The sequence below is a fragment of the Lepidochelys olivacea genome (genome assembly GCF_965140295.1).
Source record: "Lepidochelys olivacea isolate rLepOli2 genome assembly, chromosome: 12".
Classification (NCBI taxonomy): domain Eukaryota; kingdom Metazoa; phylum Chordata; order Testudines; family Cheloniidae; genus Lepidochelys; species Lepidochelys olivacea.
In genome coordinates this window covers 16,018,443-16,046,085 of record NC_140422.1, presented here as the reverse complement: position 1 = coordinate 16,046,085, position 27,643 = coordinate 16,018,443, and the positions used below count along the sequence as shown (strand labels likewise).

General features: G+C 42.2%; 1 protein-coding gene across 1 annotated transcript in view; it reads left to right on the top strand.

Annotated features, from left to right (window-relative positions):
• Nucleotides 1-6,215: 6,215 nt before the first annotated feature.
• ADCY7 (adenylate cyclase 7) overlaps nt 6,216-27,643 on the top strand; it is a 111,107-nt gene continuing 89,679 nt past the window's right edge. Inside the window, exon 1 of the mRNA XM_084644679.1 lies at nt 6,216-6,275. The gene's annotated coding sequence lies outside the window, so the exon portion shown is untranslated. The remainder of the gene's footprint in view (nt 6,276-27,643) is intronic.

The following is a 27,643-nucleotide window of genomic DNA, read 5'->3' as shown; positions in this document are numbered from 1 at the left end:
GCATGCCAGAGGCTACTGAGAACAGAAATCAGGATCCGTGGGCATTCTTGTAAAACAGCCATTGCATTTTTAAAATTGTTCCTAATAGGGCTATTTATTAATCGCAGTTAACTCACGTGATTAACCAAAAAAAGTAATCATGATTATTTCCAGTTTTAATTGCACTATTAAACAATAGAATACCAATTGACATTTATTAAATATTTTGGATGTTTTACAACATTTTCAAATACATTGATTTCAATTACAATGCAGAATACAAAGTGTACAGTGCTCACTTTATATTCTTATTACAAATATTTGCACTGTAAAATGATAAACAAAAGAAATAGTATTTTTCAATTCATCTCATACAAGTACTGTAGTGCAATTTCTTTGCCATGAAAGCGCAACTTACAAATGTAGATTTTTTTTTTACATAACTGCACTCAAAAACAAAACAATGTAAAACTTCAGAGCCTACAAGTCCACTCAGTCCTACTTCCTGTGCAGCCAATCGCTAAGACAAACAAGTCTGGTTACATTTACAGGAGATAATGCTGCCTTCATCTTATTTACATTGTCACCTGACAGTGAGAACAGACATTTGCATGGCACTTTTGTATCCAGCATTGCAAGGTATGTAAGTGCCAGATATGATAAACATTCATATGCCCCTTCATGTTTTGGCCACCATTCCAGAGGACATGCTTCCATGCTGATGATGATCATTTAAAAAAAAAAAGCGTTAATTAAATTGTTACTGAACTCCTTGGGGGAGAATTGTATAGCTCCTGCTCTGTTTTACTCGCATTCTGCCATATATTTCATGTTATAGCGGTCTCAGATGATGACCCAGCATGTTGTTAGTTTTAAGAACGCTTTCACTGCAGATTTGACAAAATGCAAAAAAGGTACCAATGTGAGATTTCTAAAGATAGCTACAGCACTCGAACCAAGGTTTAAGAATCTGAAGTGCCTTCCAAATCTGAGATGGATGAGGTGTCGAGCATGCTTTCAGAAGTCTTAAAAGAGCAACACTCCGATGCGGGAAAGATGAAAACCGAAGCACCAAAAAAGAAAATCAACCTTCTGCTGGTGGCAGCTGACTCAGATGATGAAAATGGAGATGCATCGGTCGCACTGCTTTGGATCGTCATCGAGCAGAACCTATCATCAGCATGGACGAATGTCCTCTGGAATGGTGGTTGAAGCATGACTGGACATATGAATCTTTAGCACATCTGGCACATAAATATCTTGCAACACCAGTAAAAACGGTGCCATGTGAACACCTGTTCTCACTTTCAGGTGACGTTGTAAACAAGAAGTGGGCAGCATTATCTCCTGCAAATGTAAACAAACTTGTTTGTCTGAGCGATTGGCTGAACATGAAATAGGGCTGAGAGGACTTGTAGGCTCTAAAGTTTTACATTGTTTTATTTTTGAATGCAGTTATTTGTTGTACATAATTCTACATTTGTAAGTTCAACTTCCATGATAAAGAGATTGCACTACAGTACTTGTATTAAGTGAATTGAAATACTGTTTCTTTTTTACAATGCAAGTATTTGTAATAACAAATAGCGAGCACTGTACGCTTTGTATTCTGTGTTGTAATTAAATCAAGATATTAGAAAATGTGGAGAACATCCAAAAATATTTATATAAATGGTATTCTATTATTGTTTAACAGCATGATTAAGTGCACAATTTTTTAATCGCACAATTAATCGCATGATTGAGTTTTTTTAATCACTTGACAGCCCTAGTTTCTAGTGAAGTTAATGACAATGGGATTAATAGAAAACAAGAAAGATACTTAGGGACTGAATTATGGACATATTGATACCCATATGGCGTTTGCTAAGTGAAAGACCAGGTGATAATTTGGAGATAATTAATTTAGATGCTAGCCTAAATAGAAAACAGATAGCAGTGTCTCCATTTAATACATATGTTTGTGTGACTGGGAGTTATACATTTATCAAAAAAGACACTATATCTTTGGGAATTACAGAAAATCCTGGGGCTTCCCACTCTGCCTGGCTACAGATTTATTTCTTGAGTTATATCTTTGATTTAGGAATAATATAATAGATTTTAAGGCCAGAAAGGACTATTATGATCATCTAGTCTGACCTGTATAACACAGGCCATGGAATATCACTCAGTGATTCCTTTGTCAGTTGCATACTCCTGGCTGAACTGCAACATTTCTTTTAGAAAGCTATCCAGTCCATTTTGTAGTTGGGAATGTTTGCTTGCTTTGGGGTTTTGGATTTATATATAAAGTATATAATATATATAAATATATAATGAATGTGAGACTTCACTGAGCACCTAGGGAACTTTTATGTTGAAAGTCTGTTGTGGTGGTTTTAGATTAAATGCTTGTGTTTTTACTCTGATTTTATTTTTAAAAAGATTGTTTTATTGATTATAGGTGTCCAGGTACCTGTCGCTGGGGAGGGATATAAAATTATAAATAAACCGATACTGGAGAAACAGGTTTCTTTTCTTGTCATTTGCTCTTCAGAATATCAAGGGCTGTCTGTGCTGCACAAGCACGTAGACTGATTAAGAAGTGACAGTAGTATATAAGTAAGCCCCTGCGTTTGCAGATTAAACCAATTTTTTAAAATAAAAATTCCTGGGTTTTGTTTTTCACTCTACTTTTGTATCATTCAAATATATAAAAATACTTGTTTTATTAGGAAATCACAATACATTGCATGAGATAGTGTAGGGCCTTACCAAATTCACGGCCATCGAAAAATGCATCACGGACTGTGAAATCTGTGTCGTTCTCTCCCCCCCCCCGCCCCGCCCATGAAATCTGGTCTTTTGTGTGCTTTTACCCTATGCTATACAGATTTCACGAGGGAGATCAGTATTTCTCAAATTGGGGCTCCTGACCCAAAAGGGAGTTGCAGGGGGTCACAAGGTTATTTTAGGGGGGGTTTCAGTATTGCCACCCTTACTTCTGCACTGCTGCCTTCAGAGCTGGGTGGCCCGAGAGCGGTGGCTGCTGACTGAGAGCCCAGTTCTGCAGGCAGCAGCACAGAAGTAAGGGTGGCAACTCCACACCAGGCCAGCCTTACTTCTGCGCTGCTGCTGGCAGCTCTACCTTCAGAGCTGGGCTCTTGGTCAGCAGCTGCCGCTCTCCAGCTCTGAAGGCAGCGGCGCCGCCAGCAGCTGCTCAGAAGTAAGGGTAGCCGGACCGCAATCCCCCCGACAATAACCTTGTGACCCCGCCCTCCCCCACCACTCCTTAATGGGTCAGGACCCCGACAATTACAACACTGTGAAACTTCAGTTTTAAAGAGCTAAAATCATGAAATTTACAATTTTTAAAATTCTAGGACTGTGAAATTGACCAAAATGGATCATGCATTTGGTAAGGCCCGAGATATATGTATTATGATAACACATTAGTCTGTGTGTATATGCAAAGCTGCCTGTTGAAGTAAGGCTATGTATTAATCTACAACAGGGATGGGCTAACTTTTTGTCCAGAAGGCCGCATCGGGTGCGAAACTGTATGGAGGGCCGGGTAGGGAAGGCTGTGCCTCCCAAAACAGCCTGCCCCCCCCCCATTCGCCCCTCCCACTTCCTGCACCTTGACTGTCTGTCTTCCTCAGAACCACTGCCCCAAACCGCCTCCCCCCAGGATTCCCACGCCCTATCCAACCCCTCCTGTTCCCCGACCCCTGACTGCCCCAGAACCTCTGCCCCATCCAACCGCTCCCTGTCGCCTGACTGCCCCCTGGGACCACCCCACCCCTAACCGCCCCTGCTCCCTGTCCCCTGACTGCCCCCCGGGACCTCCTACCCAACCCCCCCACCCCACCGCTGCATGCGCCGCTGCTGCCCCCTTACCATGCCGCTCAGAGCAGCAGGAGCTGACAGCCCCGCTGCTCATGTGGCTGCGTGGCTACGTGGGAGGGGGAACAGCAGGGGAGGGGCCAGGGGCAAGACTCTTGGGCCAGGACTCAGGGGCCGGGCAGGATGGTCCCACGGGCCGTAGTTTGCTCACCTCTGGTCTAGAAGATTCACACAATAAACAAACAGGCACGCACGCAAGCTCTGAAGCGTGTGTGCATCTGAACATACTGATGAATCTCACGCCCACCATGTACACTTTTCAAGCTGTAAGCAGATAACAGTTTAAAGATTTGACATACTAAAATGGGAAGAAAATGAAAATCTATGTCAGAATACGTTTCAGAACACAAGAAAGTATTCAAAAGTTTAAAAAAAAAAAGGAGAAAAGGATGAAGTTGAGTGTATGCGCTACAAATGGTGTGACCCAATTATTACATGTAAATATTTATAGGCTAATAGTTCGATGTCTGCAACATTAAACTGTTTGGTCAAATGAAAAGTTTTATTTGGGATTAGAGAGAGATTGTTTTATTAAACTCAGAGGTGGCATTGTGTTTTGAGTTCTGATTTAGTTCTGCCACAAGCCACATTGATGAACAGAATTCAGAGCATTAATCTACTGAATACTCCCCTTCCCCTGCATCTTTCCGTCCACCAAAATAAATCCTGATATTGACCCAGAAAAATTATTAATAGTTTTTTGCACTGATTTTTTACATGTTTTTGTTGTGGTGGTAATAAACACTGATAAATCCCTGGGAAAAATTAAATAAAATTAAAACTGAAAATGAAGGGCCCTATGAATGAGAAGTACCGCATACCAGCGGTGGGTATTTTCTGGCTCTCCTTAACTAGTATTGAAAATGGTTTGGTTATTGTGGAGACATAACACCTGACACAACCCTGATGCTTCATTCTGGGTTGACAAGGAGCAAGGTTTTCCAAAGGTGGGTTATTTTTCTATCCACATGGGGATGTGGATCCAAGGGAGAGAAAATGAGTAGAGATGCAATGGTTAGGATTTTCAGAGGAGATTTTAGGTGGTAGGTGCAATTCCTTGAGGCTTCTTCTGAAAATCCCAGTTTATGGGTCTGATTGAGCACACCTTTACTTCCGCGCATAATGCTTAATACTGCTACTATTATTTAGAACAAGATTTTGATACCTGTACTCTCACTCAGTTGCACCTTACTTCATGAATTGTTCCATTGACTTCAGTGTGGTACACTTTTTAACATGGGTTAAGATATTAGAATCTGACCCTTAGTGACTAGTCCCATTTGAAGTCACATGAGGACTGGACTCTCGTTGATCTAAACTAGCTTTACTATCCTCCCCACCTTCCTTGAGAAGGTGCCCAGTCATTACTAAAGTTCTTCAGGAAAGTTCTTTAAACATCTCAACTGTAGTATAGTTTCAAAAACTGAGTATTTCTTCTAGGGATTATAAGTGGTGGACAGTAAATATTAATGAAAGAAACAAAGGATCTGTTTTTTAAAAAAGATAAAAGCTACAAAGATTCAAGATGATTATTTGGTAGGTTGACAGGATATTACAGCTGATAAGCTTGTATTTTTGCCTGTTAGTCAAATCGGATCATAATCTATTAAAATCAGGAAGTGCACATTCATCCTCAGCTTAATATATTTTCAAAAATAGAGTAATTTGTAAGTAATACCTCCATGAAACCCTGAAATCTAGTGTTCACTGATACATACATTTTACTTTTCGAAATGGGGAAAAAAGAGGAAACATTTTGAGTATTTCAAAACTATTCAGTAGGGTTCTTAATGGGAGATATGTAGCAACATACGTTTAAAAATTCACCATTGTAGCTTTTCCTGTGCATACAAGTGATACTGAAGATACTAAATCTTTATCATACTTGAATTTATTGATCTTACTGCTTAGTAACCATATTGTAGGAATCTTTTTTTTCAGGAAAGTGTTAAAATCTGTATCAAGTTTGGATATTTTTGTAGGTTTTAGATCCAAACCTGTGAAGACTTATGAACTGCTTAACTTTGCGCTCATTGACTTGATGTGGCCAAACTAAGCACGCATGCAAGTCTCTGTGTGATTGGGGATTTATTAGGAATATATCTGTATTTTGAACTCCATCTTCAGCTATATTGCTTATCTTCTTTCTAACTGCGAAGAATGGAGCTTTAAGTAGGTGAACAATTTGCTGTACGCTGACTTTGAAATATGTGGGGAATTGATGTAAAGACATTACAAGCACTCATCTATTGAATGTAAGAATCCTTTACGCAATGTTTTGCAGATCCAGGCAGCTGCCTGTGCAAGTTATGACTTATGTTGGTGGACTGTATTCAGATGGAATTTAACTTCAAAGTTAAATTGTTTAAAAAAACAAATTTTCAGTCACAAGCCAGTGAAAGTTCATGGTGAGTTTCACATTTTTTTAGTATTATCCTAAGTATTCAATTTTTTTTTAAAAAAGTGGCACAACTTAAACTTGACTGTGCCGTGTACACTAAAACTGATATTTCAAAATATTGGACACATTTTCTATTACGTAACATAAAAGGCTGAGCTGTTGAACCTTATAATTCAGGTGAGTGGCTTTTTGATTGAAATTTTATTTGGGTTGCCTATATTGTTATCAGTTGTTTTGTTGAATTTGAGCAGTAAACTTCCTTTATTGAAATTTAAAATGTAAGAGGTTTAACATACCTGAGGTATAAATGAAAATATGAAACTGTGGCCCTGATTCTGCAGTGAGCTGTGCATAGACAGAAACCTCTGCTTATGCAGAGACCCACTGAAATCACTGGGGTGTATATTACAGGATCAGGGCCTTTTATCTGTAAATAAAATACAAAAATAGACTCTTCTGATTGATAAAATGCTGTGAAGGTCTTTGTGATCTGGTTTAGCACTTGCGGCAGTTCTTAGTTAATTTTCAGTCTCTTGTTGCCTTAGCTAAAAGAAAAGAGCTTCCCCCCATGCTTACTGGGTCATTGTGGTTAATTTCTTGATCAGTTTGGAAGTTCATTGTTAAAGTTCCATATGCGAACTTGTACTTCTCTGTCATTGAAGAGTTCCAAAAGAGGTACTTCCCAAAACATTTGGAGAGGGGCATGTTTCCTATGTTTTTGGAACATATGGAATGTAAATGGAAAATAATAGCGGTGTTACCATATGTATCACAGTAGAATTATAGACAATAAACAACTGGTACTGGTTAGATACATGTGGCAAGTCAGTATTACTGTTAGGATTAATATTTTTGTTTGTTTACACCTTTAAAAAAATTAACTCAAAACTGCAAACTGTGCAGTTAACTTGTGTACATAGCCACAGGTTCCTATTGCTGTGGCTTTTCTTCTAGCTCCCTTCTTTTTGGGCGGGAATATACTTAAAAAGCTGCAGCTTCACCTCTGTCATGCGTTAGTAAAGATTCTGCTATGCCAGCGGGAGGGCTTCTGTCTGCACTAGGAGTTGTGCTGATATAACTGCATCGCTCCGAGGCATGGATTTTTCACATGCCTGAACGATGTAGTTATACTGAGATAAGTTTGCTGTGTAGACCTGGCCTTACTAAGCCCACCTGTTGCATTGCCTTAAATTGGACAGAACGCTCTTCAGAATATAGACTCTCTCTCGTGTGTAGGGCCCTACCAAATTCACGGACATGAAAACGGGTCACAGACCATGAAATCTGGTCTTTTGTGTGCTTTTACTCTAAACTATACAGATTTCATGGGAGAGACCAGTGTTTCTCAAATTGGGGGCCCTGACCCAAAAGGGAGTTGTGGGCGGGGGGAGGTGTCGCAAGGTTAGTTTAGGGGAGTCACAGTATTTCCACCCTTACTTCTGTGCTACCTTCAGAGATGGTCTAGAATTCCTCTATGGGTCAGATCCCAAAAATTAAAACACTGCGAAATTTCAGGTTTAAATAGCTGAAATAATGAAATTTACGATTTTCAAAATCGGATGACCATGAAATTGACCAAAATGGACCTGAATTTGGTAGGGCTCTAATTATGTGGTTGTAAGAGCACTGATTTGGGCCTCTGGGCGATGATGCTATAGGCACATTGAATATATAGTAATGTGCCTGATGAATACACAGCTGTGTGGCTGGTATAATTGTTTTGTTCAATAATACTTCTAACACTTTTCATGTGTCGATGATTACCAAGGCAAGTATCCTCTCCATTTCAGGCATAAAAAGTTAAGTAACTTGCCCACAGTCATGCAATTATGAATGGCAAAGTCAGGATTAGAACTTGGGTCTCCCAGCCCTCAGTTCTTGCCCTATCCACAGGATTGCTCTGTCTCATAGCTTGGTAATGGAGTTAAGATATGTGTGTTTATGTTGCAGGGTATCCTTCAAACAGAAACCTCCTTTGTTTTAATACAAACCAAACATTCTCTTCCATAATAGTTACTGCAATCCAATTGTCATAGGCTATCACTGGGTTATATTGGAATCCTAATAGTTTATTGTGCATGGGTTTTTCAGTGATTTCAAACAAACAAAAAGCAACCCGATTCAAGGTACTGTTTCCTTCAGGATCAATGGCAAAAACTCTTCCCTCCCCATATTACTGTGCACTGGCTGCTGTCCCCTGAGTCAAGAGAGGGCTGTGTTTCATTGCTACTACGTGTACGTATGAGTAGCTGTAAGGCATTTCAGGATGCATGTAATTATTATTCTGTAACTAGAAATGAGGATCAAAGACTGTGTTTTATATGGCCCACTTTCTTTTCTTATGTGAATAAATGGCAGATTCTGGGTAAAAATAAAAATGACAAAGGCCACCAAAATTATAATGAAACAGTTAAATAACAGGAACTTCTTGTTCCTGTGAACCTGACTGAACATACTCCTGGCAATGAAGAATCAATGTTGCACTGAAGTTTCCATATGCTGGAGGTTTATAGGGTATATTTGCTGGTCATACTTAAGCAGCTTTCTGTACCCTTCTACTAACAAGTTGCTGAAGCTGAATTCGAAGATGACCTTGCTATGTATTCAAATGCTCACTAACCTATGTGTTATGTATTACTTTTTGCTAAAAAGTAATACAGTCCCTTGTATCATTTTCTCTTACAAGAGCAATGTAGATAACTGCCGTTTAGCATGTGACTTGTACAAGTCAGAGTTTTCTAATTTGCAAGATTGTTATAACACTTTCTGCAAGGGAATCACGTCATGGCTTTGTCAGTAATTGAACAGGACAACATTGAATCTTTTCCTGTGCATCTAGATATATTGAACACGTCAAGACACCTAGTCTTGTTACCCTGCTGTATAGCCCAGCCAAACCCGTGTGGGCAGAGCTGGCAGAGGTGTGCCTGGAAATTAAGGGTATCTGGTGGTGGTGGTGTGTAGGGACAGCTGCATTGATGGATCTATTCTGTCATGAATCCACTGGATAGTTACTCCTGTGGAGTGGGAGCATACCAACAGCAGGGGGTTTTAAAGTACTTCCTCTGCTGCTCCTCAGCCAAAGTGGTGGGTTAAAGAAGGATTTTTTCATGCTGCTGTGCAGAACACCAGTGGAAAGCCTGGTCCCGCTGGGAAGTGGTTTGAAATATCTACCATCCAGTATACTTGTTATAAATTTACTGAAAAAATATCCCCTAAAATGGCTTGCCTAAATTTCTTAAGACTTTACAGAAAACATCTCCTGGGACCTATGACAGGCCAAAAGTAGTCTGTGTGTTGGGGTCAGAAACAGGGCTTGAGTGTATGAAAGAGTACAAAGGGTCAAACAGCACAGCAAACTCAATCAGCAGCCATGTAAGAACAAGAACACTTTCATGCACACCAAAACGTCGGACTTTTTTCCACTCATTGGAAATGTAAATAAACTGAAAGGCGGTTGACTAAACGAGGCACGTTGTTAGCGTTTCCTCAGCGACATTGTATTGTCAGGAAACTTGCCAGTTGCCTCTTGGCAATACGTTGTGGCATCATTGGAATAGCAGAAAGTGCTACTGAGTCAGACATGTATCAACAGCCTTTTGCAGGTGTGTGAATCACCATGGGACTGTCAAGAATTTACCAAGAGTGAAGGAATCATCCAATGCCCCACAAAACATTCTGTATTTTTCTGAGACACTTAGTTAATAAAATAATACATTCCTGTTTATAATACTCCCTTTGTAAAAGGCTGGTGTTCAGAGCCAAGGGCTTTGGATCTAATAGCAATAGAAGTAATGTAAAGAGTATTTTGTAAAAGTGACTTTGATTAAGCTGGGAGGTCTTAGAGTACATGTCTTGTATCAGGAGCAGCCTTATCATAAATGCCTAAGATAGGCTGATAAATTTGAGACTACATGTGACTGATGATTATACTGGTCGTGATTTTAATCTCTCTTTTTTAACCAGTTCAAGGGTTTATTGTAATGGTATTTAGCAGCTCATGGTCTTCATTTGCACTGTATTTGCTGGATGCTGGGAGTTTGTGTCCAAATTATTGTTAATTTATATATATTGTGCTTTTATATAGAATTTATTTTTGTTATGCTGGAGGCTTATTTTCAAAGAACTTTGGTGAATGATCAGACCCCACCTAGTGATGAGTCACTTTAACTCAGACATACAGTTTTCCATCCATATAACCTGCATGATGAAGAAAAAAAATAATTCCAATAAAATGGCAAGGTAAACCACAGAAGATTGGATACAGGTAGGCAGAAGTCGGAGGGCTGGATCCAAAGCCCACTGAAGTCAACGAGAGCCTTTCCATTGACTTCAGTTGGCTCTGGTCAGGCCTTATGGTCCTGATTCTTCAAGGTGTTGAGTGCTTCATGCAAGGTGCCAAACACGGTTAACTCCTTCAGCATCAATTGGAGTGGAGGGCACTCAGCACCTTGTACAGAGTGAGCCTAACAGCTCACAGGATGGAGGACTTTAATGCTGAAGCAAACTTGAGTTGGAGGCAGTGAGAGGAGAAAAACATTTATACAGAGAGAATAGTTGGTGGGTTGTGTGTATGTGTGTCTCCCATCAATCACTGCTGTAGTTAGGGTGACCAGACGTCCCAATTTTTAGGTCTTTGTCCCACGTCCCGACTGATGCACGATCGGGACACAATTTGTCCCGATATTGCAGCTTTGGCTGCTCTGGCGTTTTCTTTTTTTTTTTTTTTTGCTTCCCCCATGTGTCCCGATATTTTCTCAGTTTCATCTGGTCACCCTACCTGCAGTTGAAGTTAGATGGGGTTTAATAAGAAATATGTCCTAGCAGCAAAAATATGTCCTAGCACAGATGCAGCTTGAATTTCCTCAGGTTGAGTGGGAGTTTGGATCTGGGTTTTGGTTTACAAGCCTGTTTCTAGCCTAATAAGATGCCTGCCTGGTTTTGCACTTTAGCCCTATTTTATAATGGCTTCAGTCTATTGCAACAGCGTTAGTATTTAGCAAATATGCAAAGAGAAATGTTGAAAAACATGTGATGGGTGCATATATTTGTTTAAATGTTGATAGATTTGAAAGTTTTGTTCCAGGGTGAAAGCCCTTCTTTAAAACAGCTTTAAAAGAGGAAAATCAGATGGATTGATTCAGGTACTTTTTATTTTAATCTATGTAAATGCTTAGCATCTTGTTATATTAACTATAGGCGAAAAATGGAGTATTTTCATAGGTAGTCATCAGACATGACCCGTGCAGTTTCCAACCGGGTAATCAATTTAATGGATTGACATTTGAGAGAGACTATTTCTGTGGAATAAGGTGTTATAGGTTACTGGCATGACTCATTTTAGTTAGACCTCTGGACGAGAGGTCAGTGTGTATAGATAGTGTGCACTTGGCACCTGCTGGGAATACGAGCACCTCTGACAATCTGGCTCTCAATGGGGGGAAAATGAGTTCATGAGAAAATGATTTCAAACAGTTAATTTTACAGTAAATTAAAATGTTGGCTCTAATCTCCTTCCCCTTTTCCCTCCTGATGCTGCCTATGAAAGAGGACTATGTCAGGCATACATGGGGTTGTGGGGTCAGTATGTGGGAGGACAGCAGCTCTGTGGTATGTTCCCCCTTACTCACAGAGGGGTTCTAGAGGACTGAGGATGCTGGTCCAAAGAGGCCTGTTAGAAGCAGCAGTAAGACCGAGTTAGCTGAACTGAGCAAAGCCCATCTCATTTTTGTCTACATCTTGGGATCAACACTGGTACAGCTACCCCCACTGATGGCTGAATTGAGGCTATTTCTGAGCACAGTATCTCTTCCTCTCTGAAAGTGGAACCTGAATGTGAAGAAATTCAGTTTTTCCCCTAAATCAGCACGATCTAAAAGTAATTTCAGATGTTCATGAACTTGTTTAAGTTTGGCCTCTTGGGGCCCAAGTCTGCTCTTTTATACATCTGATGTCAAGCCATGTCCACACTACCACCTTTGTCAGTACAATTTCTCTCTGAGGTGTGAAAAAAACCACGCCCCTGAGAGACATAAGTTACACAGACAGAAGCGCCGGTGTGGAATAGCTACCGCTGCTCATGGCAGTGGCTTTATTATGTCAACGGGCGAGCTCTCTCCTTCTGACATAGAGTGGCTATGTGAGCAATCTTACAGCAGTGTATCGGCACAGCTGTGCTGCTGTAAGCTCACTAGTTGTAGACATGGCCTCAGTCTCGCTGAAGTCAACAGGAGTCATGCATATGTATGAAAGGGCAGAACTGGTTCTCTTTGGAATAGCCTAGAAGCATAAATGTGGTTTTGCTGTGAGAAGTGGCTCTGTAAAATGGCACCTTTTTTACTCCGGGTTTGTATTCAGAGGCACAACCAAATGAGGTTTGATGTCTGCTGGCGCTGCAGAAATGCCACTCTGAGCAAGTGGAAGTGAACCGGATTGTATTCCGGTTCAAGTATCATCAACAGAATTGTCAGCAAAATTCCAATTCTTTTCACAGATGAAAGAGTTTGTGTATTTAACTCTGCCTGTACAGCAGGAAACTAAATGTAAAAAATATTTCAGTGTAGCCTTTTCAAACTGATCTGTATTTTTTTTGACAAGTTCCTGATGAGCATCCTGTTTCAGATTTAGTCATTTTTATTTTTAGACTGTGCTCCGCTTAGCATGTGCATAGTAACAACTGCCAAAAAAATCCCTAACCCTCCCACCCCTTAGGATATTACAAACAAAAAAATACCCCTCTTTGTCCCACTGCAGTGACAAATGTGTTGATTCATAATTGTGCTGCAGGTTAATGAAATGCATTGTGTTTGGATGTAACATTCAGTTTTTCAGTGTTCTTTGCCTGCATGCGTTTGAGATTTCTACATTTTGTAAAGTAATTAAATTTAGGAGTTACTCTGAGATTGTGATTTAAAAAAATATATATTTTTTTAGCTTCAGCTTCTAAGGGAAGTGGAAAACAATGCAACTATCTGAAAAATCAAAATGAGATTCAATGGAATATTTGTATTTATAGTCCAACAAACGTGCATAGTGCTGGACAGACAAAAGGTCCATTCGCCAGAGAGCTTACACGTTGTTAAATTACGTATATATTCAGAACTCACTTACTGTTTTAGAACACCCTGTGGCAGTATGGGTAGATTCCTCCAACAGCACTGGTTGAGGGGATTAGCTGGATGATTCTGGTATGATGATGACCAGTGAGATAGTTTCCGTGGTGGTATATAAATTGGCTTACAGTGGAATTCACAGATAATGTACAGTAGAACCTCAGAGTTATGAACAGCTTGGGAATGGAGGTTGTTCGTAACTCTGAACAAAATATTATGGTGGTTCTTTCAAAAGTTTACAACTGAACATTGACTTTATACAGTTTTGAAACTTTATTATGTAGAAGAAAAATGCTGCTTCCCCCCACCCCTTTTTTTGTACTTTTCATTTAACACAGTACTATACTGTATTTGCTTTTTTTTGTGTGTGTCCCTGCTGCTTCTTGATTGTGTACTTCGGTTTCCAAATGAGGTGTGTGGTTGACTGGTCAGTTCCTAACTCTGGTGACAGTAACTCTGAGGTTCTACTGTACTGAAAAGGATGATTGGGGAAATCTTGTTTTTCTTCATGTTAGTGTTGCAAAGCTCTTGGTAGATTTAAAACACATTGTGGATTGATTTGCACTGGCCTTGGCTTCACTTGCTATGAGCGTTTACAAACCATATCCAGCCAGAGTTCAAATGTGGTTGCAGCCAAACTGTTTTCTCAGACTAGCCCTAAATACTGTTTTTGAACATGGGATTAACCTATTTTGGTCTCCATCCACACAGCCTGGCCAAACCATTTTATAAACTGGTTATTAAATAATGTCTAACCGTAACCAAGTGTGCTTAGAACAATTAGAATAGCAGAATAATTAGACAATTAAGGAAATAGTAATATTGACACACTAATTGGACAGATAACTCATTCAGGCTTTAACCTATGTTCTCTATCCAGTGATATTCTTAAAAAATAACTCTAACATCTGGATATCTTGGACTGGTTCCTTTGTGCATCTAACATATTGCTCTTGTACATGTCCTTCTAGCTTGAAATCGTGCCAGTCCCCCTGTATGTAAAACTAAATTTTTGGAACCAGATTACGTTTTTGGAGTTGTGTTGTTCCAAGGTGCCAGGGATATTTCATTGTGCTCCCCTAGTTTTGTATAGATGAGTAGCTACTGCAAAGTCCCTGTACTGTGAAAATATAGCCTTGCAGATTTCAGGGCAGAAAATTAGACAACAGTAATTTAGTATTGGTTATTTATATGTTTTTCTATAATGGGGGAAACTTTTTACAAAGCAGTGACCTGGGAGGAGAGAGAGTTTTAATTACTGTGTTGAAAAAATCATGAGTCAAGACCCCAAAATCATGAGTGTCTTAAAATCCACAAGATTTTAGAAAAAATAATGTTGGTACTTATTTACCTTCTCATTTTTTGAGCCTTTATATAGACTCGCTCAAGGTTTTCTCCACCCCTCTGAGACCTAGAAACTTACCCCCCCCTTTTTTTTCTTAAGTAAAAATGTCATCTTTAAATAATCACCCCAGGAGCTGGTGCTGTAAGAAAACTACCACATATTGCAAGACGCACTCTAAAGCCGTTGGCGTCTCCAGCACTGCCCTTGTGAACGATGTTGATGAGTTTGTGTTGGCTCTTTTCTTTCTCCACAGAGAAGTCAACTGATTTGCAGGACGTGTTGATGTGACACAACGCTGCTCCATCTTCCAGCCTATGAAAATATCTATGCAAATGTATACAACTTGAGTGGTGCATGAAACAGAAACATTTGGCAAGGGCCATGTACTGTAGCATGTGAGATGTCTTTGTATGGATACTGCTACTCTTTTGTACTCGTAACGTAGCGCATAGTGGGAGTAGTTTGAGTGTATCTGAGCTCTGAACAGGAACTGGGGCTGTGGCTGGTCATGGGTTGTGGTGCAGAAACAAACATCTGTTTGTGTCAGCGTATTTCATATCTAGCATTTTGCAGTAGTTCCTGCCAGCGTAGTGCTATTCTTTTATTCTGGATTTACCAGCCTGAAACAGTGAAGTTATTCTGGGCTCAAAAAGATTTCCATGCACTCTGTTTTCTTTAATATGGCTTCTACTGAATCCTCCCCAGCCTCACTGTGCTTGTACCAAAGACAACTGCAGAAGTCCTTTCAGTTTGTACTGTGGTAGATCAGGCCTACTCCAAAACCCAGAAGCCCACACAGAGGGATAATGAAAAGGTAAAATGGGAACTAGTTCCATTGTTTTCAGTGGGGCTGGTCATGGAGCAAGGTTCTGCATAAAGCTAGGAGGATCAGAACCTAGGGCCTGGAACTTGCACTGGATAGTGTGAGGTTGGATGTTACTCATACTATGAGGAGCCCTGTTGAAGTCAGTGGGACTCTGGAGGGGTTCAGTAGTAACAGTTGCAAGATCAGAGCCTAAATGTCTATTCCTCTTGGCACAAACCACATGCAGAGACTGGAGTTTACAGTTATCTACAGGTGTTTGTAGCTGTGAGCACAAATGCCTTTTTTTTTAAAAAAAAGTCTGTGTATATATATTGTATTTAATAATAAATGATATATCATTTATATTATTGTTTTCTGCTCACCTCACTCAGAGAACAGATTTCTTGTATTTTCAAAAATATTTTCCTGTGGGCTGAGGTCAAGCATGGAAACACCAACACAAAAGGAGAGGGTTTTTTTCTTTAATAAAGAAAACAAAAAAACACAAACAAATGAGCAAACAAAAATTAAGATGAAAGTTAATTTGCTCCCTTAACTATAACATTTGCTACTGTAAAGGTTATGTCTGTAAATCTTCAGTAATTCTGTATTTGGTCTGGATCATTAAAGATGTTGATTTGTATTCATTGTGATACAGCATGATTAATTTTTAACCATGACAACTGTCGTGTGTCATCATTATCTAGTGTCCACAATCCATGCAAATATCTGTGTGGAAATTTACCTTTATCTTTTGTGCTTGGAGATGGGAGGTTGCAACACAGCTTTTACTATCCTGCTATCTTGTAAGTAGGGTTGCATATATCTATTTTTGGAGTGGAGATCCCAGTTTGATTTTAGTTATATATAAAAACTTATTTAGCTGCTTTATATATATAAACTTAATTTTTATACAACCAATAATGATACCATATATAAATAAAAATATGGTACTATTATTGGTTGTCTAAAAATTAAGTTTTTACTTCAAATGGCTTCCTTTGCATTTAATATCCTGTGCTGATGTAGTAGAGAGTTTTTCTCTTTTCAACATCCCAAGTTTACTCTACTGGTTTCTGTAATATTGCCATTGCTTTCAGTAGAGTAATTCTTTCAGATCTTCTGCATCTCATTTTTGGCTTCCATCTCCATCTGACAGTCTTGTGTGAAATAAAATATCAATCTTTGGTTGTCATTGAGCACATTCAGACATTTTAGTGTTTTGCTTTAAAATTAACACCTAGTCTTAAAAGCATTGAGTTCTTTGTAATTTTTATATAGTAAAACAGGTTTTGAAAGTCCAGTTGGATTTAATATCCATTTATTTTTTTCAAATGTTTCTTGTGCCTCAAAAAGCTTAAATGGATTCATAAACATACCTTCATGAGGTAGTAGCGGCATGTGTGTATGCATTTGTGTGTCTATGTACGTATAGCAAATGGCAACCCACTTTCAGTCACTTGAAGAGCTGGTCAGACACCATCAATTTGACTATTATATTTTCCCCTGAAATCTTTTACATTCGTGTGTGTGTGAGTTCAAAACAAATGACATTTCAATTTGATGGAACTATAAATGACATCTCATGCTAGGCTGTGAAGTACATGTAAAATTCTTGTAACTTGATGCTTACCTAGGGATGCTATATGCAAAATAAATGCTATAAGTTTTGAAATCATGTTAAAAACTGTTGATAACTTCCACTTTGTTTGTGGGCAAAACTTCCATTAACTTAAATGAGAGAATGACGTAGACCAGCATTTCTCAAATGCGGCCACCGTGGCTGCATGCGACCACCAGGGGCTTTTCTTGTGGCCACAACCTCATGGGCTCTGATAGAGGGTGAGGGGCAAAGTAGTGGGCACCCTCTTCCCTGTTGTTTCTGGATGCATCGCCTTGTGTTGGTTGCTGGGGCTGCCAGCAAGGTGGCTCTGCCCCCCTCTGTAGACACCTGGGGCACAGTGCTGGAGGAGCAGGCAGTTGGTTAGTTCCCCACCTTCCCAGGAGTGTTGAGACCCAGGCTTTGGACTCCAGTCCCGGGGTAGCTGGGGTTTAGACTCCAAGCCCTGGCCGTGCAGCTTCATGGTCCGTCCCTAGGCCCCATCCCCAGCTGCAGGGCTTTGGGCTCCAGCCCCCTGGTGCCTCCCTTTGCCTCCCGCTTCCCCATTGCCCCTAGCCCCCGCTGCTTTCCCCAACCCCCCATCCAGGGCTTAATTTGTCTCCAGGCTTGCCAGGGCTGAGTAAGTCTGCTGTGAAAAGTGATACTTGTATGTTTGGTAATTCACTTTTCATAACTGTTTTACTAGCTAACAATAAATAAATTAGAATGATTTGGACATGTTTATGGGCACATTTATTTGTTTTTCCAAAATTTTATTAAGTATTTTAGGAAAAATTTTAAGAGTGTTGACCAGCAAGAGTTGATGGCCACACTCTGAGGCCTCCAAAACATTTGTCCTGAGAACCCATGAGTTGAATAGCACTGTTTAGCTCAAAGAATCCCAAAGAAATTTTATGAACTAAACAGGGATCTCTGTCTCCCTCCCTCCCACCTCCCTCCCTGCACTAAAATGCAGATACTTCTGGGATGCAACACGTGGACAATTTAACAGGTCATACCGTCATAGTGCAGTTTAGGCCTGGAAGTGAAGAACACTCTCCACTTGGAATTGCAAGTGTAATTTCAGGTAGGCAGAAGAGAGAAAACATTATGTAGAGGTGAAAGCATAAACCTGGCAGTCAGGAGACTTATATTCTGTTCCTGGTGTGACTTAAGGCAACTCAGCCTCTTTGTGCCCATGTTTCCTTATATTAAAAAATGGGGACAGTAATTCTTTATTCACTGATCTTTGGGATCCCTGGATGGAGACAGAAGGTGTTATAGAAATGAAAATATTATAATTTGCCAGAGGTGGAATTTGTCCAGGATACTGGCATCGTGACCTTATTCTTTATGAAAAGTAATGTGGGGTTTTAAAATAAGCACAAGTGGTTAGGTGAAGTCTCAGCTTTATGTGCCATGTGAAAGTCACCACCTACAGCAGCACAGTGCCTCCACTCTAAGGCACTGATTCAGTACCCATTCAGAAGGAAGAGAGCTACTTCCAGAATCACGGAGACCGCTCAGTGTAGAAAGATGACCTAATTCTGATTCTGTCTCCCAGACTGTGGATTATTCTAATTCACTGCCCCAGCATTCACAAACTGAGGATAAGCTATTCTCCATTCAGGAGCTCCCTCTGTTCACTCCCCTTTCTGTGCTGCGTATATCCATCAGATGCTAGCTTGTTTTCAAGGCTGTATGCAGTGACTTTTCATTTGACTCTGCTCATCTCTGACTGTTTTTTTCCCCAGCCCTTTTCCATCATCTCTCGTCATTTAAGTTATTTTTTCTTTTCCTTTCTTTGGCAGAGCGGTCGACTCTGTCTGAGTCATTGAGTAACCATTTATGTTCTGAGTTAAAATAGGGAATTGCAGAACTACCCTGACTGCATGCTTGGCAAATCCATAATACTGGAGTTTTCTCCGGGGGGCTGGTCCTTGTTGCTGGTCTTTGTCCAGCAGCTTTTTGAACGGTATCTGGTCTCATAGGGTAAACAAGATCTGAGGAACTGGTAGACAGATTTTCCGGGAGAAAATCAACTGAAGGGGAGGTTACAAGGGTTTCCTCTTTAGATTTCTGTTGAAGCTTGTGATTTGAACTTTTTAATTTATTTCCCACCTTAATCACTGAATCACCATGCATTCGCCACAGTTTGAATACTACTTTTGAATTGAATGTCCATACAAATGAAACTGTCTCTCACTTCGCCAGAATGTTGCTTTTAGTGTATATTTGAGCAGTGTAATTGCCCTTTATAAAGGGATGAATTCTTGATGATGATTCATGTGGTGGCCAGACTTGTACCTAGCAGGCCCGCTGAAAGCAATTCTGGGCCCCAGGGCAGAACAGTCAATGGGTCCCCATGCATGCACAGGCTGCGGATGCGGTCCACCTGACATTTGGGCAGTGCTGCGTATGCGCTGGCTGGTGCCCAGCGAGGTGCTGGGCGCACTGTTCTGGCATGGCCAGGGCTTCCACATGCCCGCCCGATAGGGTTGGCAACTGTCTAATTGCACAAACCCAAAGACCCTTGCCCTGCCCCCGCCCCATCCCTTCCCTGATACCATGCCCTGTCCTACCCCTTCTCCGAGGCCCTGCCCCCTGCTCAGTCCATCTCACTCTCCCCTGCCCTCACTCACTTTCACCAGGCAGGGGGCTGCGGTGCAGGAGGAGGTGTGGGGTGCAGGCTCTGGGAGGGGGTGAGGGATGCGGGGTGTGGGCACTGGGAGGGGGTGAGGGAGCAGGCTCTAGGTTGGGGCAGGGAGTTGGGGTGCAGAAGGGGACCGGGGGGGTCAGTGCTTACCTCGGGCGGCTCCCGAAAGCAAGCAATGGGAGCTGCAGAGACGTGCTCGGAGTGGGGGCAATGCGTGGAGATCCCCACCCCAGAGGTCGCGGGGACAGGCCTGACGCTTCCGGGAGCGGTGCAGAGCGAGGGCGAGCAGGAAGCCTTCCTTAGTCCCATTGTGCTGCCAGAGGCAGCCGTGTGCCCCTGGGCACTTGCCCCCTTTGCATGCCCCCCCCTTTGGCAGGCCTGGTATCTAAAGAAGTTGTGGCTCCCTTGTCATAAGGTTGGAAGGAAAGTCCTAATTATATCCCTCACCCCAAGCTACACATCCTATTAAGTTGTACTGATTTGCTTTACTGTAGCAAAACCAAACTTTCTTTTCCAAAGCACTATGTAACAAACCCCAAATGAAAGAACTGGTCTGTCCTGTAATAGCATTTTTGATGTAGGCTCTGATATGCTGCTGTTCCGTACGTAAACTCCCCAGCTCTTGATGTCAACAGGAGAGCTGCATGCACAGTAGGGATAGCAGAATATCAGTCACGGCCTAGGTGTGGAATGTTTTAATTGTTATTTCACATGGTATTTTAAAGGCCAGAATTGTTTTTTCATAAATTTTCCTCAAGGGATAATTTGTGAGCCAAAGTAAGACCAATTGAAATGCAGTCCAATGGAATTATGAAAATGCCAAAAATGATGTTTACTGTTGTGTTAAGAACAGTCTAAATTATCTGTGCATAATAGGTAATTATTCAAACTTCTATACCCCTCAGAAGTGACTTATGAATATTAAGCTCGCCCGTCAACACCATTTTGGAAAAAGTGGTGTTATCCCCATTTTACAGCTGGGGGAAAAGGAACACTGAAGCTGGGACATGACCAAGGCCACACTTGAAGTCTGTGGCACTGGCAGGAATTAGAACACAGCTCTCCTGAGTCCTTTGCTTTAACCACATGGACCATTCCTGCTCCATATGGTCTGGTGGCTTCTGAGGTTGTTAGACCTCATGTGTGTGCCCAGAATGGAGAGATTGGATTACCAAGAAGTTCATTTGGGAATCAGTTACACTCTAACCACAGGATGTAGTTGTTTAATAATTCCTTGAGGCGTGCGTGTGTGTGTGCGCGCTTGTTTTTGGGAAGGGCGGTGGTTTAGGATTTGATCCTGCGTGGTACTGAGCAGTTTCAAGTGGGACATTAAATTATGTACTTAAACAGTGTCCCCTTTCATGAGAGGCTGTAAGGTGTAGTGGATAAGGCAATGGACCAGGAGTTTTGAGAGTGGGTTATGTTCCTAGCTCTGCAACTGATCTTATGTATGACTGACTCTCTGTGCCTCTGTTACCCCGCTCTTTGTGTTGTCAGTTTAGACTGTAAAATCTTTGGGTCACAGCTTGTCTTTTAGGAACATAGGAATTACCACACTGGATCAGATCTGAGGTCCATGCAGTCCAGTATCCTGTTTCTGACAGATACTTCAGAAAAAGCAATAAGAATCTTGCAGTAGTCAGATGTGGAATAATCTGCCATCTACGTTAGGCCACATCCTAATCTTTTAATGATAAGAGAGTGATTTAAGCCTGAAGTTTGAGGTGTAATATCCCTTCCAGAATGTTTGTCAAGTAATAACTATAACTCTGAGGCCTTGTCTACACTACGAAATTAGGTTGAATTTATAGAAGTCGGTTTTGTAGAAAGCGTTTTTATACAGTCGATTGTGTATAAAACTCCCACACAAATGCTCTAAGTGCATGTAGTCGGCGGAGCGTGTCCACAGTACCGAGGCAACCGTTGACTTCCGGAGCATTGCACTGTGGGTAGCTATCCCACAGTTCCCGCAGTCTCCGCCGCCCATTTGAATTCTGGATAGAAATCCCAGTGCCTGATGGGGCTAAAACATTGTTGTGGGTGGTTCTGGGTACATATCGTCAGGCCCCCCTTCCCTCCCTCCCTCCGTGAAAGCAAGGGCAGACAATCGTTTCGCGCCTTTTTTCCTGAGTTACCTGTGCAGACGCCATACCACGGCAAGCATGGAGCCCGCTCAGCTCACCGTCACTGTATGTCTCCTGGGTGCTGGCAGGCACAGTACTGCATTACTACACAGTAGCAGTTTATTGCCTTTTGGCAGCAGACAGTGCAGTATGACTGGTAGCTGTCATCAACGTAGTCCAGGGTGCTCTTTTAACTGGGCGCCTGGGCAAACATGGGAGTGACTCAGCCAGGTAATTTCCCTTTTAAGTTTCGTCTCATGGCGATTCAGTCCTACCGGCAGTGCACTGTCTTTCAATCTGCAGCCAGCAGAAGATGATGGCCAGCAGTCATGCTGCACCGTCTTCTGCCGAGCACCCAGGAGATGACGATGGCTAGTGGTCGTACTGCACAGTTTGCTGCCGGCAAGATGTATAAAGATAGATGAAGTGGCTCAAAACAAGAAATAGACCAGATTTGTTTTGTATTCATTTTCTTTTCCCTCCCTCCGTGAAATCAATGGCCTGCTAAACCCAGTTTTGAGTTCTATCCTTGAGGTTTTGAGTTCTATCTTTGAGGGGGCCATCCTGTTTCTCGCAAAGCCACCCCCTTTGTTGATTTTAATTCCCTGTAAACCAACCCTGTAAGCCACGTTGTCAGTCGCCCCTTCCTCCGCCAGAGCAAGGGCAAACAATCGTTTCGCACCCTTTTCCCTGGATTGCAGTAGCAGACACCATAGCACAGCAAGCATGGAGCCTGTTCAGCTCACCACAGCAGTTAGGTAAACACCTCGCGCATTATCGTGCAGTGTATGCAGAACCAGCACCTGAAAAACCAGGCGAGGAGGCGACGGCAGCACGGTGATGAGGACATGAACACAGATTTCTCTAAAACCGCGGTCCCCCGCAATTTGGAGATCATGGTGTTAATGGGGCAGGCTCATGCTGTGGAACGCTGATTCTGGGCCCGGGAAACAAGCACAGAGCGGTGGGACCGCATAGTGTTGCAGGTCTAGGATGATTCCCAGTGGCTCTGAAACTTTCACATGCGTAAGGGCACTTTCATGGAACTTTGTGACTTGCTTTCCCCTGCCTTGAAGTGCAAGAATACCAAGATGGGAGCGAGTGGCTCACAAGCGAGTGGCAATAGCCCTGTGGAAGCTTGCAACACCAGACAGCTACCAGTCAGTCTGTAATCAATTTGGAGTGGGCAAATCTACTGTGGGGGTTGCTGTGATGCAAGTAGCCAACACAATCGTTGAGCTGCTGCTATCAAAGGTAGTGAGTCTGGGAAATTTGCAGGTCATACTAGATGGCTTTGCTGCAATGAGATTCCCTAACTGTGGTGGGGCTATAGACGGAACCCATATCCCTATCTTGGGAGCGGACCGCCAGGGCAGCCAGTACATAAACCGCAAAGGGTACTTTTCAATGGTGCTGCAAGCTCTGGTGGATCACAAGGGACATTTCACCAACATCAACGTGGGATGGCCAGGAAAGGTTCATGACGCTCGCGTCTTCAGGATCTCTGGTCTATTTAAATGGCTGCAGGAAGGGATTTACTTCCCAGACCAGAAAATAACTGTTGGGAATGTTGAAATGCCTATAGTTATCCTTGGGGACCCAGCCTACCCCTTAATGCCCTGGCTCATGAAGCTGTATACAGGCACCCTGGACAGTAGTAAGGAGCTGTTCAATATTGGCTGAGCAAGTGCAGAATGGTGATAGAGTGTGTATTTGGACATTTAAAGGCGCGCTGGCGCAGTTTACTGACTCGCTCAGACCTCAGCGAAACCAGTATTCCCATTGTTGTTGCTGCTTGCTGTGTGCTCCACAATCTCTGTGAGAGTAAGGGGGAGATGTTTATGGTGGGGTAGGAGGTTGATGCAAATCGCCTGGCTGCTGAATACACGCAGCCAGACACCAGGGCAGTTAGAAGAGCACAGCAGGAAGCGCTGCGCATCAGAGAAGCTTTGAAAACCAGTTTCATGACTGGCCAGGGTACTGTGTGACACTTACGTTTGTTTCTCCTTGATGAAAACCAGCCCCCTTGGATGACTCTAATTCCCTGTAAGTCACCTGCCCTACTGCCTTCGATCACAGCTTGCTTGCAAAGGAAATAGTGACTATCCTTTAAAAAAACATGTATGCTTTATTAATTGATTATAAAAATAGGGAGATAACTCACTAGGTAGCCCGGGGGGGGGGGGTGTAGGAGGAGGGGAGAAGGGAAGGAAAAGGCCACTTTAAAACTTCTTGAATGACAACCTTCTGTTGCTTGGACTGTCCACTGGGGTGGAGTGGTTAGGTGCCCGGAGCCTTGCCCCCCCCCCGCCTCCCTCGCGTTCTTGGGCATCTGGGTGAGGAGGCTATGGAACTTGGGGAGGAGGGAGGGCGGTTAAACAGGGGCTGCAGCGGCAGTCTGTGATCCTGCTGCCGTTCATGAACCTCCACCAGACGCTGGAGCATGTCCATTTGATCCCGCAGTAGCCCCAGCGTTTCCTCATGCTGCCTCTGATCTTCCTGCCACCATGTCTCCTCATGTTAATCAGCCACCGTCCTGTACTCTGCTATTGTGTCCCTTCACACAGCTCTTATCAGTGCCGGATGACTGCATGAGCTCAGAGAACATTTCATCGCGCATGCGTGTTTTTTTCACTGCCTTATCTGAGATAGCCTTTGGGACGGAGGAGGGAGGCTTGAAACATTTGCAGCTGCTGGAGGAAAAAAGAGGGAGTGAAGTATTTAAAAACATACATTTTACAGAACAATGGTTATACTCTTTCACAGTGAACAACACTGTGGGTATTCACATTACATAGCACATGTGATTTTGGTACAAGGTCACATTTTGCGTCTTATATTGAGTGCCTGCGGCTTTGGTGTTAGAGATCACACACGCAGGGCCGGGCAACAGAATTTGGCTTGCAGGTGGCCATGGTAAGCCATAGTCTTTCGGCTTCTGCAACCTTCATAACAGCAGCCCCCTCCTTTCCCATACCAATCAAAGCCTGTTGAGTTGGCCATTTAGTGCTGCAGTTTTCCTGTTAACGTGCAGCAGCAGAAACCAAACTAACCCCCTCCCTCATCCAATTCTCTGGGATGATCGCTTTTCCCCTCCCCCCACCGCGTGGCCGGTATCAGAGAAGATCCCTGCTAGCCAAACGCGAACAGCTCAGCGCCAATGCCCCCCCCCCACCGCGTTGCTAACTGCGGGGAGGATTTCTTTTCAGCCACAGGCAAACAGCACAGTAGGAATGAGCACCTCTGAATGTCCCCTGAATCAAATTCCCCTATTTCAACCAGGTTACCATGAACGATATCACTCTCCCGAGGATAACACAGAGAGATAAAGAACGGATGTTGCTTGAATGCCAGCAAACGCCGGGACCATATGCTGCCAGGCTTTGTCATGCAATGATACCAGATTACTTGCTACTAGCATGGCGTGATAGTGTCCTACCATGGAGGACGGAATAAGGCTGATCTCCCCAGAAACCTTCTGCAAAGGCTTTTAGAGTACCTCCAGGAGAGCTTCATGGAGATGTCCTTGGAGGATTTCCGCTCCATCCCCAGACACGTTAACAGACTTTTCCAGTAGCAGTATTGGCCACGAATGCATCTCAAGACCTCAGGGCTACTTAATCATTAAAAAACACTTGCTTTTATAACATGTATTATATTTTAAAAGGTACACTTACCTGAGGTCCCTTCTCTGGCTTCATTCGGTTGGTTGGGTATTTCAGTCAGGGTGATAAAAAGATCCTGGCTGTCGGGGAGAACGGTGTGCTTTCTCCATGCTCGTCGTCCTCCTCATCTTCCCCATTTGCAGAATCCTCAGCCATGGCAGAGAGTACCCCATCATTGGAGTCCACGGACAGGGGTGGGATAGTGGTGGCGCGCCCCCCCCCCCAGAATTGCATGCAGCTCAGCGTAGAAGTGGCATTTCTGGGGCTCTGTCCTGGAGTGTCCATTTGATTCTTTGGTTTTCTGGTACGCTTGTCTGAGCTCCTTAAGTTTCACGTGGCATGTGTGTTGCGTCCCTGTTCTAGCCTCTGTCCCTCATGGCCTCTGAGATATTTTGAAATGTTTTGGCATTTCGTCTTTTGGAACGTAGTTCTGATAGCATGGATTCCTCTCCCCATACAGCGATCAGATCCAGTATCTCCCATTCGGTCCATGCTGGAGCTCTTTTTTGATTCTGGGACTGCATGGTCACCTGTGCTGATGAGCTCGCCTGGCCAAACAGGAAATGAGATTCAAAAGTTCCCCAGGGCTTTTCCTGTACACCTGGCCAGTGCATCTGAGTTCAGAGTGCTGTCCAGAGAGGTCACAATGGTGCGTTGTGGGATAGTTCCCAGAGGCCAATACCTTCGAATTGCTTCCACACTAATCCTAATTCAAAATGGCAATGTCGATTTCAGCGCTAATCCCCTCGTTGGGGAGGAGTACAGAAATCTGTTTTAAAAGCCCTTTATGTTGAAAAAATGGCTTCATTGTGTGATGGGTGCAGGGTTAATTTGGATTTAACGCTGCTAAATCCGACATAAACTCATAGTGTAGACCAGAATTTAGTATTCTTGTTATCCACAAAAATGTCCAATCTGTTTTTGAAACTTGCTAAGAATGTACTATGAAGTCTTAACTACTTCCTATGGCATTGAGTCCCAGAGTTTAATTTCATACCATGTGATAAAGTGTTTCCTTTTTATAAATTTTGAATTTGCCATCTTTTAATTTAATTGAATGTTCCCTTGTTCTTGTGTTGTGAGACAGGAGGCCAAAACTCCTTATCTGCCTTCTGTTATACCCTTCTTATTTTAAATTCTGTAATAAGGACCACTGTTGTTTTGGTAAACAATCCTGATCTTTCTAATTTTCAGATGATAGATTTTTTTCCTTAGTTCTAATAATTCTTGTTGCTCTTCTCCATCTGATTCTGCAGTATTCTTTTTGAGATGGTGGGGATAGGGAGTACATTACACAGTACTCAAAATGAGGGGAGAGCATTGGTTTATATTATGGTATTATAATACTGTTAATTTAGAGTTTTGTAAGGAGTATGACTACTTTAATTTTTCCTTCTGGTGTGTATTACTTTTCATATATCAACATTTAACTTCATTTGCCACCATATTACCCAGTGACCTAGCTTGGTTAGGTCTCTGAAGTTCTTTACAGTCCTCTCTGATTTTGGACAACATAAATAAGTCTGTATCATCTCCAGATTTTGCTAACTCATTACTCACTCCCATTTCTAAATTATTAATAAACAACATCGGACTTGATATGGAACTTTGAGGTACCCTACTGGTAGCCTTTTGCCATGGTGAAAATTGACCATTTAATCGTACTCTTTATTTTATCTTCGAGGTGGTTTTTGATCCATGACAATACTTAGCCTCTCACCCCATGACTGCTTAGTTTCTTTATTAGCGTCATGTGAGAGATCTTATCAAAGGCCTTTTGAAAGTCTAAATAAATTATGTCAACAAGTTTTTATCCACTAGTCTATTGATGTATTCAAAACAACTCTAATAGATGAGTGAAATTTTTTTATTTGCAGAAGCCATGCTGGTTAGATCTTATCATAATCTTCCAGGTGCTTCATTATTCTATTTTTAATTATTATTTCAACCAGTTTGTCAGGTACAGATGTAAAGCTGGCTAGTCTGTAATTCCCTGGGTCACCCCTTGTGTCGTCTTTTCAATTTTAGGGACAGCATTTGCAACCTTCCAATCCTGTGGAATAGCAGGT